Source organism: Mesoplodon densirostris, chromosome X (genome assembly GCF_025265405.1).
Source record: "Mesoplodon densirostris isolate mMesDen1 chromosome X, mMesDen1 primary haplotype, whole genome shotgun sequence".
NCBI classification, from domain to species: Eukaryota; Metazoa; Chordata; class Mammalia; order Artiodactyla; family Ziphiidae; genus Mesoplodon; species Mesoplodon densirostris.
Genome location: NC_082681.1, coordinates 31,492,225 through 31,508,257, shown reverse-complemented (window position 1 = coordinate 31,508,257; position 16,033 = coordinate 31,492,225). Strand labels below are relative to the sequence as shown.

The 16,033-nt window shown below is 40.9% G+C and overlaps 1 pseudogene; it reads right to left on the bottom strand.

Moving 5' to 3' along the window:
• Window positions 1-10,501: 10,501 nt before the first annotated feature.
• Window positions 10,502-12,364, bottom strand: LOC132482275 (F-box only protein 21-like; annotated as a pseudogene).
• Between the last annotated feature and the right edge of the window lie 3,669 nt (window positions 12,365-16,033).

Genomic DNA, 16,033 nt, shown 5'->3' with positions numbered 1-16,033 from the left:
AACTTGGCTGCTCTCATCACACTGTCATTTCTCAGAAATTTCAAATGATTCTTATCATTGAAAAATGGAAAAAAAATGAAGGAATCACATCTTACAGTATCTGTAGGAAAATGTGCTTTAAGTAGCAAGATCCAGTCTGTCCTTATTGGAGAGATGCCAGTTCTACTGATAGAAAAGAATTTCTCAGACCATCTGTCAGTTATTATAACAGTCTGTGTTTAACCCCTTCTGTACTAGCATAAAAAAATTCACTAATCTAGTAAGTCACTGCATTGGGTGTTGTGGGGGATAAGACATGGCACCTCAGGAGGCTTAAAAATTTAATAGGAGAGACAAGAGATATACATGATGATGTACAAAGCAGACCAAATATACTGTCATAAGGGAGCTACCAAATGTGGTGGAAGCACCAATGAGAGGGATATTACTTTTGGCTGGGGTCAGGGAAGTCTCCACAGAGGCGTGTGAAGGCAAGGGGAAAGGGCACAAATTGTGGGCATTTTGGGTAGAGGGACTAACATGTTAAATGCCGGTAGAGGTGGAAAAGTCCAGGATAGGCCTGTACAATGGGAATTGTCTGGTTTTATAGAAGTATAGAGTGTAGAAATAACAGTAGATAAGGTTTTATAGATTGGGGGTCAGATGAAGGAAGCACTTGACTGTCAGATTAAGAGGTAGATGTTTTATTCTACAGACAATGGGTTGTTGGTGGCAGGTTTTGGAGTAGCCAATACCTTGCTCAAAGCTGTGCATTAGGAGGATTGTTTGGGCCGCCCAGGAAGTATGGGTTAAGTACTGAACTATTTATTTTCTCTAAACTCAGGGGCGGTAGAAATGGATTTGTAGCTTCTGCTATTCAAGATGTGATGCATTGGGTTTTGGAGACTTAGAACTAGATTTTTCTTTTATTAGTTGCTATTCGATTGATGGCCCTGAGGTCACTGCTCAGGCCAAGACAGCCCAGCTGGGATGGGAGGGTAGATATTTTTTTGTCAGACTTTGAACCTGTGTGAACTTTGTAGGTTTTGAGTTCAACCTGGGCCAATTTTTCAATATCAGTTTGGTATTCTTCTTTGTTTGTTGAGTGCATATGTATGTGTGTGTATAATTTTGATGTTTGTTTCTTCAGACAGTTTTGTGACTCAGTTTTTCTGTATCCCATGGAATAAAACAGGTGGAGGTTGAGGGTGGTGGTGAAGATGATATGGGGTCACATCTGAAATATCTGTACATTTATTCTCCAGGTTCCTTCTGGCTTAGTGCTATCAGGAGGCTTATGGGATACATTTGTGGTTGCAGTAGCACCAGTGTTTCCTCTAAGTATGGCTGTCTTTGACCACTTGTAAAAGAATTCACCTGGGGAGGAATCTGGTTAAAAATCAGATTTTGGGCCCTGCCCCAGACGGGCTGAGTCAGAGACTAGGAATCTGCCTGTTAAACAAACTCTCCAGGTGCATGAATTCGGATTCTTGCTCAGGTCTGAGGACCGCTCAAGTAAGAAAAGATTAAAAACCAAGAAATGGAGTTTTGAATTTAAAAGGTAAAATAAAAAAAGGTAAATCATAAGACTATAAAAGGAGTTTTGAAAAATCTAGAAAACTTGGCCTTTGGATTTTTTTCTTTTAATTCATCATGCTAGGAATTTTTGGCTCAAAGAAGAGAAACTTGTTGTAGAAGGACCTTCCCATTTTGGAATGGTCTTTCTCCCTTCTCCCTCCCTGTACAAATCTGACCCATTCCTTAAGGCTCATCTCCTCTCATGTGTGTTCCAGAACCGCTCAAGCCACTGAAGATTTTCTTGGTTTTCAGAGCTTCCTTCACTTCCTGGTTGCCCCTTTCATTTGATGTCCAGCCTTGGGGTCTGTTGTGTGTTATCAACTTGTCCTTGAATTGGTGGTGACTTCACACTTGATTTGGGGTTTACCTGCTTCATGCCTATTGATGTTTTCCTAGTTCATCTCTAAATTCCTTGAGGGCTATGTCTTTTATTTCCTTCTACACTCTGCAATCCTGTAGCAGCTGACACCATGCTTGTCACCAGTAGGAGTACAATAAATGCTTGTAGAGTGAATGGAAGGGTTTCAGAGGACATGATGGAGCTTTGCTTGAGAAACACAAATACCAAAGCTACGTTGAGGTATAAAGGGGAAAGTGAACCTAAAATGCATGCTTATAGTCACTAAAATAGTCAAGTACTTAAAAATGAAGCATTCAGAGTTCTTTGTCTTTTTTTTTTTTTTTTTTTTTTTTTTGCCGTACGCGGGCCTCTCACTGTTGTGGCCTCTCCCGTTGCGGCCTCTCCCGTTGCGGAGCACAGGCTCTCCCGTTGCGGAGCACAGGCTCTCCCGTTGCGGAGCACAGGCTCCGGATGCGCAGGCTCAGCGGCCATGGCTCACGGGCCCAGCCGCTCCGCGGCATATGGGATCCTCCCAGACCGGGGCACGAACCCGTATCCCCTGCATCGGCAGGCGGACTCTCAACCACTGCGCCACCAGGGAGGCCCCAGAGTTCTTTGTCTTACCATTAGCTTTTAGAGAATTGCAGTGAGCCAAAATTCTTTATTTTCATTTATGAGAAACAAACCCATTTCCATAACTCAACTTCCATTTTCAACACTTTCTTTCAATTCCAAACTGTGACTCAGGCTTTATTTCTGGCAGCATGTCGTCTTTTAAAGGGGAGTGAAAAGAACTTGGAACAATGACTTTCAGACTTCCCTAGTCCTTCGATAATAGTTGCTCTTAAGTGCTGAGGGATAGCCGTTTGTGCATTCACTGATTACATCAGCCATTATACTGGCCCTGCCATGGGATCCTTTTCTTTCTTTTTGGATTCGATAACTGACCCTATAGAATTTCACTTGTCAAATGCATCTTACCCATTTTCCCTTCCCCCTCATTCTTCCTTTGAAGCCATACCTCTCCTCATTTTAGAGTGTGGAGGACTAGGGGTGGGTGGGAATTGATGCCTGCCTGGCCTTTTTAAGTGCCAGCAGCAACATTATTTCTATATTTTTCTGCCACTGAAAATGCCTCAGCCCACATGTAACTAGCTCTTATTCTTTTCCTGTTCCCCCACCCACAGCATCCTCCTGCTCCCCCTTAAATGCCTGCCCCGCTTCTCAGAGGCCACTTTGCTTCACAGTCCCAGAATGGTTTCATTCATCAATGTCACAGCCCCTGTCGATGGTAAACTCTTCCATCTTATCTGCGGCCACCAGTAAATGAGTTTGCATTTGATATTTTAAAGAGTTTTCTTTGTTTCTGACATTTCTCCACTCACTGATACTTGCACTCATGTGGCTTGTATTTACCTTTTTCTGTGCCACTTCGTTGGCAGGAACCAATCTTCCCCGGAAAATGCAAGAGGATCACCCTGTCACTCAGGAAATCTGTCTAATTTTCATCTGGCATTGGTTACAAGTGCTCACTTTCTTCTTTGGGTGAGAAATGCAGACTTAGGAAGAGGAAAAACTTAAGAAGTTGGCAGAGGAGGCTGAAAGTTGCAAATGATTGGGCTGGACACTAGGAAATTTCGAATTTGAGTTCTGGCCCCAGGCTGACCTACTGTCAGTTCTGTGTAAATTACTTACTCTGTCTGTGTCCTTTCTGTGCTATTGGGAATGACGTTAATTTCTAAACTGAGAGGAGGGGTGAAAGTTATGGAAATCCTGTTTTGAAAATACAAAGAACATTGACAAAAATGATATCACTTGTTGAAAGCTTGCTGTGTGCAGGGGTGCTAGGTGACTTGCACACATGGTTTTTACTCCTCAAGACAACATTGAATAATTTGAGGCCTTAAGATACTCAGTATATTGCTCAAGAGCTTGTAAGGGAGGAAAACAAGAATTTTAACATAGATCTGTTTGGCTCCAGAGTTCACACTGTTATGATGACTTTGCTGTACAAGAATCAGGGTGATACTGAGCAAGATTGAGTGTTCCCAGTGATTTGTGTCTCCTCTTGCCTTGCTTTCCTTTAGGATGTTCACTGATATTGGGCTGATACATGTCTAGGAGTGTCTGGGTTTGAATTTCAGCTCAGCCATTTACGAGCTATATAACTTTGGGCCAGTTATTTACCCTGTGTCAGTTATATACATGTGTAAAATTGGGCTGACAAGGTTTGCTAACAACCCCTATCCCATAGGTTTGCTGTGAGGCTTGACAGGTTAACATATATAAAGTACTTTTGCTTAATACACTGTAAACCCTCAATGATGGTTAGCTATCGCCATTGTCAACCACAGCATTATTTCCTCACAGTACTTCTCTCCAGACCTGCTCTGTTTGGCTGATTGGCCATGCTTCAGATAAATTCTTCCTTGCTCCCTTATTAAAAAAACAAAAAACAAAACCAAAAACAAACCTTATTCTTTGCTTTCTTTTCAGAGGTCTTTGCTACCTTCCAAGGTGACTGATACTTCCAAGACAAATTAACTCATTCTGGGGTATTAGTAGTAGATAATTTACTTTTGACTTAGAGTTTCTGATGACCCTGTTCTTTAACTCCCAGAGCTAAAATAATTTAATGTGGATTTCAAGTTGTGATGCTCTGAGCCTGAATGAAATAAGGCGTGGGGTGGGTTGTGGTATAGTTAGGACTCCAGCATGTTTTATTCAAATGGAGCAGGGCCACTTTTATATCTTCTTGCATTACATTTAGCTTCCTGGTAAAATTCTGTTGGAATATAATAGCAGACACTTACATAGTACTTACTTTTTGCCATACATTGTTCTCAATACTACGTATTATTTCATTTAATCCTCAAAACAACCTAAGAAGTAGACATTACCCTCATTTTACAGAAGAACTTACAGCACAGACAAGTTAAAGTAATTTGCTAAAAGCTAAACAACTAGTATGTGGTAGAAATGGGATTTGAGCCTAGACTGTACTCAACTACCACATTATGTTGCCTGTATATGAAGAAAAGGTTGTCTTGGATTTTTTTTTTAACATCTTTATTGGAGTATAATTGCTTTACAATGGTGTGTTAGTTTCTGCTTTATAACAAAGTGAATCAGTTATACATATGTTCCCATATCTCTTCCTTCTTGCGTCTCCCTCCCTTCCACCCTCCCTATCCCACCCCTCTAGGTGGTCACAAAACACAGAGTTCATCTCCCTGTGCTATGTGGCTGCTTCCCACTAGCTATCTATTTTACGTTTGGTAGTATATATATTTCCATGCCACTCTCTCACTTTGTCACAGCTTACATTCCCACTCCCCATATCCTCAAGTCCATTCTCTAGTAGGTCTGTGTATTTATGCCGGTCTTGCCCCTAGGTTCCTCAGAACCATTTTGTTTTTTCGATTCCATATATATATGTGTTAGCATACGGTATTTGTTTTTCTCTTTCTGACTTACTTCACTCTGTATGACAGACTCTAGGTCCATCCACGTCACTACAAATAACTCAATTTTGTTTCTTTTTATGGCTGAGTAATATTCCATTGTATATATGTGCCACATCTTCTTTATCCATTCATCAGTTGATGGACACTTTGGTTGTTTCCATGTCCTGGCTATTATAAATAGAGCTGCAGTGAACATTTTGGTACATGACTCTTTTTGAATTATGGTTTTCTCAGGGTATATGCCCAGTAGTGGGATTGCTGGGTCATATGGTAGTTCTATTGTTATGAAACTCCATACTGTTCTCCATAGAGGCTGTATCAACTTACATTCCCACCAACAGTGCAAGAGCGTTCCCTTTTCTCCATACCCTCTCCATCATTTATTGTTTCTAGATTTTTTGATGATGGCCATTCTGACCGGTGTGATATGATATCTCATTGTAGTTTTGATTTGCATTTCTCTAATGATTAATGATGTTGAGCATTCTTTCATGTGTTTATTGGCAATCTGTATATATTCTTTGGAGAAATGTCTATTTAGGTCTTCTGCCCATTTTTGGACTGGGTTTCTTGTTTTTTTGATATTGAGCTGCATGAGCTGCTTGTAAATTTTGGAGATTAATCCTTTGTCAGTTGCTTCATTTGCAAATATTTTCTCCCATTCTGAGGGTTGTCTTTTGGTCTTGTTTATGGTTTCCTTTGCTGTGCAAAAGCTTTTAAGTTTCATTAGGTCCCATTTATTTATTTTTGTTTTTATTTCCATTTCTCTAGGAGGTGGGTCAAAAAGGATCTTGCTGTGATTTATGTCATAAAGTGTTCTGCCTATGTTTTCCTCTAAGAGTTTGATAGTGTCTGGCCTTACATTTAGGTCTTTAATCCATTTTGAGTTTATTTTTGTGTATGGTGTTAGAGAGTGTTCTAATTTCATACTTTTACATGTACATGTCCAGATTTCCCAGCACCACTTATTGAAGAGGCTGTCTTTTCTCCACTGTATATTATTGCCTCCTTTATCAAAGATAAGGTGACCATAGGAGCGTGGGTTTATCTCTGGGCTTTCTATCCTGTTCCATTGATCTATATTTCTGTTTCTGTGCCAGTACCATACTGTGTTGATTACTGTAGCTTTGTACTATACTGTGAAGTCCAGGAGCCTGATTCCTCCAGCTCTGTTTTTCTTTCTCAAGATTGCTTTGGCTATTCAGTATCTTTTGTGTTTCCATACAAATTGTGAAATTTTTTGTTCTAGTTCTGTGAAAAATGCCAGTGGTAGTTTGATAGGGATTGCACTGAATCTGTAGATTGCTTTGGGTAGTAGAGTCATTTTCACAATGTTGATTCTTCCAATCCAAGAACATGGTACATCTCTCCATCTATTTGTATCATCTTTAATTTCTTTCATCTGTGTCTTATAGTTTTCTGCATACAGTTCTTTTGTCTCCTTAGGTAGGTTTATTCCTAGGTATTTTATTCTTTTTGTTGCAGTGGTTAGTGGGAGTGTCTCCTTAATTTCTCTTTCGGATATTTTGTCATTTGTGTTTAGGATTGCAAGAGATTTCTGTGCATTAATTTTGTATGCTGCTACTTTACCAAATTCATTGATTAGTTCTAGTAGTTTTCTGGTATCATCTTTAGGATTCTCTATGTATAGTATCATGTCATCTGCAAATAGTGACAGTTTTACTTCTTTTCCAATTTGGATTTCTTTTATTTCTTTTTCTCCTCCGAGTGCTGTGGCTAAAATTTCCAAAACTATGTTGAATAATAGTGGTGAGGGTGGGCAGTGTTGTCTTGTTCCTGATCTTAGCGGAAATGGATTCAGTTTTTCACCATTGAGGACGATGTTGGCTGTTGGTTTGTCATATATGGCCTTTGTTATGTTGAGGAAAGTTCCCTCTATGCCTACTTTCTGGAGGTTTTTTATCATAAATGGTGTTGAATTTTGTCAAAAGCTTTCTCTGCATCTATTGAGATGATCATATGGTTTTTCTCCTTCTATTTGTTAGTATGATGTATCACGTTGATTGATTTGCGTATACTGAAGAATTCTTGCATTCCTGGGATAAACCCCACTTGGTTATGGTGTACGACCGTTTTAATGTGCTGTTGGATTGTGTTTGCTAGTATTTTTTTTAACATCTTTATTGGAGTATAATTGCTTTACAATGGTGTGTTAGTTTCCGCTTTATAACAGAGTGAATCAGTTATACACATACATATGTTCCCATATCTCTTCCCTCTTGCGTCTCCCTCCCTCCCACCCTCCCTAGACCACCTCTAGGTGGTCTAGGTTGTCACAAACCACCGAGCTGATCTCCCTGTGCTATGTGGCTGCTTCCCAATAGCTACCTATTTTACGTTTGGTAGTGTATATATGTCCATGCCACTCTCTCACTTTATCACAGCTTACCCATCCCCCTCCCCATATCCTCAAGTCCATTCTCTAGTAGGTCTGTGTTTTTATTCTGGTCTTGCCCCTAGGTTCTTTAGGACCATTTTGTTTTTTAGATTCCATATGTATGTGCTAGCACGTGGTATTTGTTTTTCTGTTTCTGACTTACTTCACTCTGTATGACAGACTCTAGGTCCATCCACCTCACTACAGATAACTCAACTTTGTTTCTTTTTATAGCTGAGTAACATTTCATGGTATATATGTGCCACATCTTCTTTATACATTCATCTGTTGATGGACACTTAGGTTGCTTCCATGTCTTGGCTATTGTAAATAGTGCTGCAGTGAACATTGTGGTACATGACTCTTTGAATTTATGGTTTTATCAGGGTATATGCCCAGTAGTGGGATTGCTGTGTCATATGGTAGTTCTAGTTTTCGTTTTTTTTTTTTTGTGGTTTCTCTGGATAAGTTCCATTTATTAATCATTGTACAAAAGAATCTTGGCATTCATTTGAAGAGAAAAGAAGTTACTATATCAAAATATTTAATATTTCAACATTGTGAAAGCTCTACTTTTATAACAGGGGTTTTTTAAGTGGAGATAACGTTTCGAAAAATTTTAAAAAGAAACTTATGATTTATTAGAGTACAGAATCCAAAACACATTTTTAGAAAAATATAAAGTGCCCAAAGACCAACTTACACAGGTGACACAGGCTTCCTGGAGCCAAATGAAGTATTCATGAAGAAACACATTTAGAAACTATCTAGATACATATTTACAGTGGGTCAGTAAAGGGAAAACCATCTTTCTTGGCTTCAATGTTACTCTAAGAAAAAAGGAAATCAAACCAGAAAACCAACAATTGTAACTCTCAGCATGCGCCACAGATTCTTAGTAATGCATCTCATTAATATTAATGCCATAGTATCTAATTTTCACCTTTAAATGAGAGTAGTGCAAAACCCCCCAACCTCAGACGGGCCGGGTGTTGTGAGTGGTCACAATTTCAAATGCAAGTCCAAATCATCTGACTTTGGATTGGACAGATGAGGAACATGGGCCCTGGACCAGAGCTGATGGGGGCTGGAGGGAGCTGGCTAGCCAAATCCCCATCTCTTTCCCATAACTGCTCAATAGCTGTCACTTGCTAGTAAGTGGTCTCAGGTGGCTTCCCCAAACCTTGGTCATCCCAGGGTTTCCAAAGGGTAAACGAGAGGCAGTCATCAAACATGGTGTGACAGTACTGCATGCAAGTGGTCAGACAGGCAGCGAGGCGTGGCTGGATCACAGCCCCCAAAAGTCTCATTCACTAGAGCAAGTGGAATCTTTTAAACTTAGAGAGTAAAGTAACTAGGTCCTAACTCCAGAAGTTAGCTGGTACTGGTTAACTACATGGTCAGCCCGCTGGAGAAGGGACAGGTCGAGAACGGTGGGAGTCCAGAGCCGAGTTAAGACTCGGTACCTTCACGCTCAGGTATCATGAACATGGAAAGGACCTGTGCCAGTGGAGCCTGGCTATGCTGCAGACTCCCCAGCGGCTTGAGCACAGACTTCCTCCTGGTGCTTTCACAGCAGCGGTAACTCGAGAACACAGGCCACACTCATGTCCCCTTTCCCACAGGGCACACGCTCTTAAAATTGGAAATATTCCATTTATTTCTACCCCGCCACATTCAAAAAGGTCCTGAAGTGATTTTAAGGAAGGACAGGGAGCACGAAAACTCCCCTTTTCTTTTTAATTTCTAAGTTTCATTATCTCTTCTTTTTTCTGGTTATAAAAGTGAAGCCTCATTTTCAGGCCTTTGGAGACCACGGAGTACAGTTTCTAAAAGCAGACATTTTAACAGTAGATTGTACTTCCTACTACAAAAAGAACTCATCAGTGATTTAAGATCTACTTACGATACTGGAGAAGATTTTTAAAAATCCACTTATTTTAAAGGGAGGAATAGCAGATGAATGTGGAAAACCCCATTCACAAAGGCTATTATTAATTATGCATTTTCTGAAAGAATTTTATGTAATAAAATAGAAAACTAATAATTCATAGAGATATGAGCATAAATCCAAGAGACGAATCTGGAAGGCAAAACTGTGTCATTCTCTCAATTCAAATAAAGAAAAGGATAAATGCCTGAAATCTGTTTCAAGAATTAGAAAAAAATAAATTCCAATGCTTCTGATTACCATTAGTTTGTTAATGACTCCAGAGCTAAGATGCTGCCAAGATCACCTAGAGCTTCAGCCCTGGATCGGCACTAAATTCAGGGTAAAAAGACAGATGATCCTGACTGAGGAGTGCACACATTCCACAGAGAAATCAGAGAGAAATGACTGCAAACGGACAACCCCATCTGTCCAGCAAATGAAACGTTCTGAGACGATGTAGACAGACACAATGGGAAGTGAAAAAAAAGAACGGTTATAAGAGTGTCAACTGTGAGACGTCATGAAGACAGCATGTCACGAACTGTCACCACAGGACAAGCATACAAGCCATGCCACTGAACACAGTGCCTTTCAATGAATCACTAGTGTAGGCAGAGAGCAACATTGTCTTTACAGCTGGAGGAGAGCACACATGATTTAAACGTAGTAGGAGGCAATCAGCACTACTGGTTAAGTGGCTTTCCCGGTGGTGTGAATCCAGACGGATCCGTGGAGACATCTCCGTCCAGAATCCTCTTCTCTTGGAAAATAGCAGCAGCAGCAAAGGTACAATGTCCCCCTAGACTTTACTCCACATTCTCTTTCTGTGCACTGTAAATATTCTGCACTGTTTCATAGACAGACTCCAGATCCTCTGGGTATCGGATTTCTAGCTCTGCGTTTGGGATGTAGTGAGTGCCTGTGAACTCCGAGAAAGAGCGTCCGACGTCAGGGTGTGAGATCTCCTGAGGCTCCACAGTATACTCCAAGTTCCCTTGGGCGGCATATCTACAGGACCCATCCTCCACCAGAACATTACAGAAAGGCTGATGATGGCCGTGAGGCAGGCTGTGGACGTTCATGTTTCGAATCCACTCGTGTCCCATCATGCAGGTGGGGTCCCAGCCATAGATGACACAGCTATAGCCATACCTCTTATGCTTTATAATGAGCCCAATGGCATAGCAGACGTCTCTGTGCTTCTCGTGGGAGCGGAGCTTCACCTCCACGCCCACCTCCTTCTCCTTCCGCTCAATGTGCTCCAGCGTGTGCTGCACCAGATAGCCCACCGCCCCGTGCTGCCTGGGGTCTAGGGTTTGGATGTGCTGGAGGATGTCAAGCACCTTCTCTGGCCAGATGCCCAGGTGGAAGTAGGGCCTGGCTTGGAGGAGGAGGAGCTGCACCTGGTCCGGGTACATCGCCAGGTACAGATCCAGGAAGTCCCTCCAGAGCTGGTACGACTGGTCGATGCCTTCCCACTTTCCCAGGCTTAAAAGGTTTCCCACCATTCACTGTAACACCTTCTTTACATTCACCACCCCATACAGCGCTCTAGTCACATGCTGGCCGATCAGGTATTCACATTCTTTCACTGTCAGCTGCTTGCCTTTCCCAAAATCATCTATGTAGATGTGGTCAAAGATGTCCAGGGTTGCCCCTTCTGCACCTTGGCACCACCTTAATAAGAAGTGACTGTGGAAGTTGACAGGCTCCAGTGGGACCCCCAACTGCTGGGCAATCGTCAGGTAGAGCAGAGACATGCTGATTGGAATTCCAGTTCTGCAGATTAAAACCTGGTGCATATATACATTTAGGGCATTATAGTAATCCATTTGGTTCCCCTTGAACTTCAGTTGGTCATAAAGGACGTAGTTCATGGCATCCAGCACCTGGCTCTGGAGTTCTGTTTCCATTATCATGGAGGATTCACCTGCCTTGAAGGCCAAGCTGGGGTGGCGACTATTTATGCCCCAGAGGGCTTTTCAAACAAGCTCCACGATGCTGTCAATCTGGGCCTGAATGTCTCTGAGGCTGATGTTCGAGAGAGGATTGCAGTACTGGTCAATACACACTACACCTTCAAGATATGATTCATAGTCATCAGGCTGCTGAAGAAAAGCCTTAAGATTATTTAAAATTTTCTGTTGTCGTAGGTAATAAAGAATTTTTTTGGCGTAGTATTTCCAGGTCAAAGCTTTTCTTCCTTCCATATTTAGGATACACACCAGTTCATCCTCAAAAAATATCTCTGGTCCCTCAAGATTCTCAATGTCACTAAAACCGTTACAAGGGATGTGCTCTGAAAAGAACCTCTTTGAGAAGGAGGCTACAATCTTCCGGGCCTACTAACCCAGGTTTTTGCCAAACTTTATACTCCTCCAACCAACTGACGTAGTCAGTGGGGCTGTAGTGTTTCATAAGGGAAGGCCACCTCACCCGGAGCTGCTCCTTCCACAACTTCCCGCTACTCTGGCATAGCTCGCGCAGCCGCTGGCAGGTGCTAGAGACACGCCGATGTCGGCGGTCGTCAGCAAGCCGCTGCACAGGATGTACTCCAGCACCTCACCGGGCAGGTTGACGAGGCAGCTGAGGACCGCTGCCTCAGGCGCGGCCTCCTCCATCAGCGCCGGCACCACTTCCATCGCGCTGTCGACCGCTGCCTTCGCCATCTTGTCTGCGTACCTGGGGCTGCTGTGCGCGCACATGCACCAGGGCGCCCCTTAGTTTTAGTTTTTTAAGGAACCTCCATGCTGTTCTCCAGGATATAGTGGCTATATCAATTTACATTCCCACCAACAGTGCAAGAGGGTTCCCTTTTCTCCACACCCTCTCCAGCATTTATTGTTTGTAGATTTTTTGATGATGGCCGTTCTGACCGGTGTGAGGTGATACCTCATTGTAGCTTTGATTTGCATTCCTCTAATGATTAGTGATGCTGAGCATTCTTTCATGTGTTTGTTGGCAGTCTGGATATCTTCTTTGGAAAAATTCCTGTTTAGGCCTTCTGCCCATTTTTGGATTGGGTTGTTTTCTTGATATTGAGCTGCATGAGCTGCTTTTATATTTTGGAGATTAATCCTTTGTCAGTTGCTTTGTTTGCAAATATTTTCTCCCATTCTGAAGGTTGTCTTTTCGTTTTAGTTATGGTTTTCTTTGCTGTGCAAAACCTTTGAAGTTTCATTAGGTCCCATTTGTTTATTTTTGTTTTTATTTCCATTTGTCTAGGAGATGGGTCAAAAAGGATCTTGCTGTGATTTATGTCATAGAGTGTTCTGCCTATGTTTTCCTCTAAGAGTTTGATAGTGTCTGGCCTTAATTTAGGTCTTTAATCCATTTTGAGTTTTTTTTGTGTGTGTATGGTGTTAGGAAGTGTTCTAATTTCATTCTTTTACATGTAGGTGTCCAGTTTTCCCAGCACCACTTATTGAAGAGGCTGTCTTTTCTCTGTTGTATATTCTTGCCTCCTTTGTGTAACATAAGGTGACCATATGTGCATGGATCTACCTCTGGAGTTTCTATCCTGTTCAATTGATTTATATTTCTCTTTCTATGCCAGTGCCATACTATCTTGATTACTGTAGCTTTGTAGTATAGTGTGAAGTCCAGGAGCCTGATTCCTCCAACTCCATTTTTCTTTCTCAAGATTGCTTTGGCTATTCAGTATCTTTTGTGTTTCCATACAAATTGTGAAATTTTTTGTTCTAGTTCTGTGAAAAATGCCAGTGGTAGTTTGATAGGGATTGCACTGAATCTGTAGATTGCTTTGGGTAGTAGAGTCATTTTCACAGTGTTGATTCTTCCAATCCAAGAACATGGTATATCTCTCCATCTATTTGTATCATCTTTAATTTCTTTCATCTGTGTCTTATAGTTTTCTGCATACAGTTCTTTTGTCTCCTTAGGTAGGTTTATTCCTAGGTATTTTATTCTTTTTGTTTCAGTGGTTAGTGGGAGTGTCTCCTTAATTTCTCTTTCGGATATTTTGTCATTTGTGTTTAGGAATGCAAGAGATTTCTGTGCATTAATTTTGTATGCTGCTACTTTACCAAATTCATTGATTAGTTCTAGTAGTTTTCTGGTATCATCTTTAGGATTCTCTATGTATAGTATCATGTCATCTGCAAACAGTGACAGTTTTACTTCTTTTCCAATTTGGATTTCTTTTATTTCTTTTTCTCCTCCGATTGCTGTGGCTAAAACTTCCAAACCTATGTTGAATAATAGTGGTGAGGGTGGGCAATGTTGTCTTGTTCCTGATCTTAGCGGAAATGGATTCAGTTTTTCACCATTGAGGACAATGTTGGCTGTGGGTTTGTCATATATGGCCTTTGTTATGTTGAGGTAAGTTCTCTCTATGCACAGTTTCTGGAGAGTTTTTATCATAAGTGAGTGTTGAATTTTGTCAAAAGCTTTTTCCACATCTATTGAGATGATCTTATGGTTTTTATTCTTCAGTTTGTTAATATGGTGTATCACATTGATTGATTTGCATATACTGAAGAATCCTTGCATTCCTGGGATAAACCCCACTTGATCATGATGTATGATCCTTTTAATGTGCTGTTGGATTCTGTTTGCTAGTATTTTGTTGAGGATTTTTGCACCTATGTTCATCAGTGTTATTGGTCTGTAGTTTCATTTTTTTGTGACAAGTTTGTCTGGTTTTGGTATCAGGGAGATCGTGGCCTCATAGAATGAATTTGGGAGTGATCCTCCCTCTGCTATATTTTAGAAGAGTTTGAGAAAGATACGTGTTAGCTCTTATCTAAATGTTTGATAGAATTCACCTGTGAAGCCATCTGGTCCTGGGCTTTTCTTTGTTGGAAGATTCTTAATTTCAGTTTCAATTTCAGTGCTTGTGATTGGTCTGTTCATATTTTCTGTTTCTTCCTTGTTCAGTCTCAGAAGGTTGTACTTTTCTAAGAATTTGTCCATTTCTTCCAGGTTGTCCATTTTATTGGCCTAGAGTTGCTTGTAGTAGTCTCTCATGATCCTTTGTATTTCTGCAGTGTCAGTTGTTACTTCTCCTGTTTCATTTCTAATTCTATTGATTTGAGCCTTCTCCCTTTTTTTTTGATGAGTCTGGCTAATGGTTTATCAGTTTTGTTCACCTTCTCAAATAACCAGCTTTTAGTTTTATTGATCTTGCTATTGTTTGCTTCATTTCTTTTTCATTTATTTCTGATCTGATCTTTATGATTTCTTTCCTTCTGCTAACTTCGGGTTTTCTTGTTCTTCCTTCTCTAATTGCTTTAGGTGTAAGGTTATGTTGTTTATTTGAGTTGTTTCTTGTTTCCTGCGGTAGGATTGTATTGCTATAAACTTCCCTCTTAGAACTGCTTTTGCTGCATCCCATAGGTTTTGGGTCATCGTGTTTTCATTGTCATTTATTTCTAGGTATTTTTTGATTTCTTCTTTGATTTCTTCAGTGATCTCTTGGTTATTTAGTAGCATATTGTCTAGCCTCCATGTGTTTGTATTTTTTACAGTTTTTTTCCCTGCAATTGATATCTAGTCTCATAGCATTGTGGTCAGAAAAGACACTTGATATGATTTCAGTTTTCTTAAATTTTCCAAGGCTTGATTTGTGATGCAAGATATGATCTATCCTGGAGAATGTTCCGTGTGCAGTCGAGAAGAAAATGTATTCTGTTGTTTTGGGATGGAATGTCCTGTAAATATCAATTAAGTTCATCTGGTCTAATATGTCATTTAAAGCTGTGTTTCCTTATTTATTTTAATTTTTGGATGATTTGTCCATTGATGAAAGTGGGGTGTTAAAGTTCCCTACTATGATTGTGTTACTGTCGGTTCCCTCATTTATGGCTGTCAGCATTTACCTTATGTATTGAGGTGCTACTAAGTTGGGTGCATAAATATTTACAATTTTGGGGCTTCCTAGGTGGTGCAGTGGTTGAGAGTCTGCCTGCCGATGCAGGTGACATGGGTTCATGCCCCAGTCTGGGAAGATCCCACATGCCGCGGAGTGGCTAGGCATGTGAGCCATGGCCGCTGAGCCTGTGCATCCGGAGCCTGTGCTCCGCAACAGGAGAGGCCACAGCAGCGAGAGGCCCGTGCACTGCAAAAAAATAAAAAAATAAAAAAAAATAATTACAATTTTTATATCTTTTTCTTGGATTGATCCCTTGATCATTATGTAGTGTCCTTCTTTTTCTCCTGTAATAGTCTTTATTTTAACGTCTATATTGTCTAATATGTGAATTGCTACTCCAGCTTTCTTTTGATTTCCATTTGCATGGAATATCTTTTTCCATGCCCTCAGTTTCAGTCTGTATGTGTCCCTATTGTCTGAAGTGGGTCTCTTGTAGACAGCATGT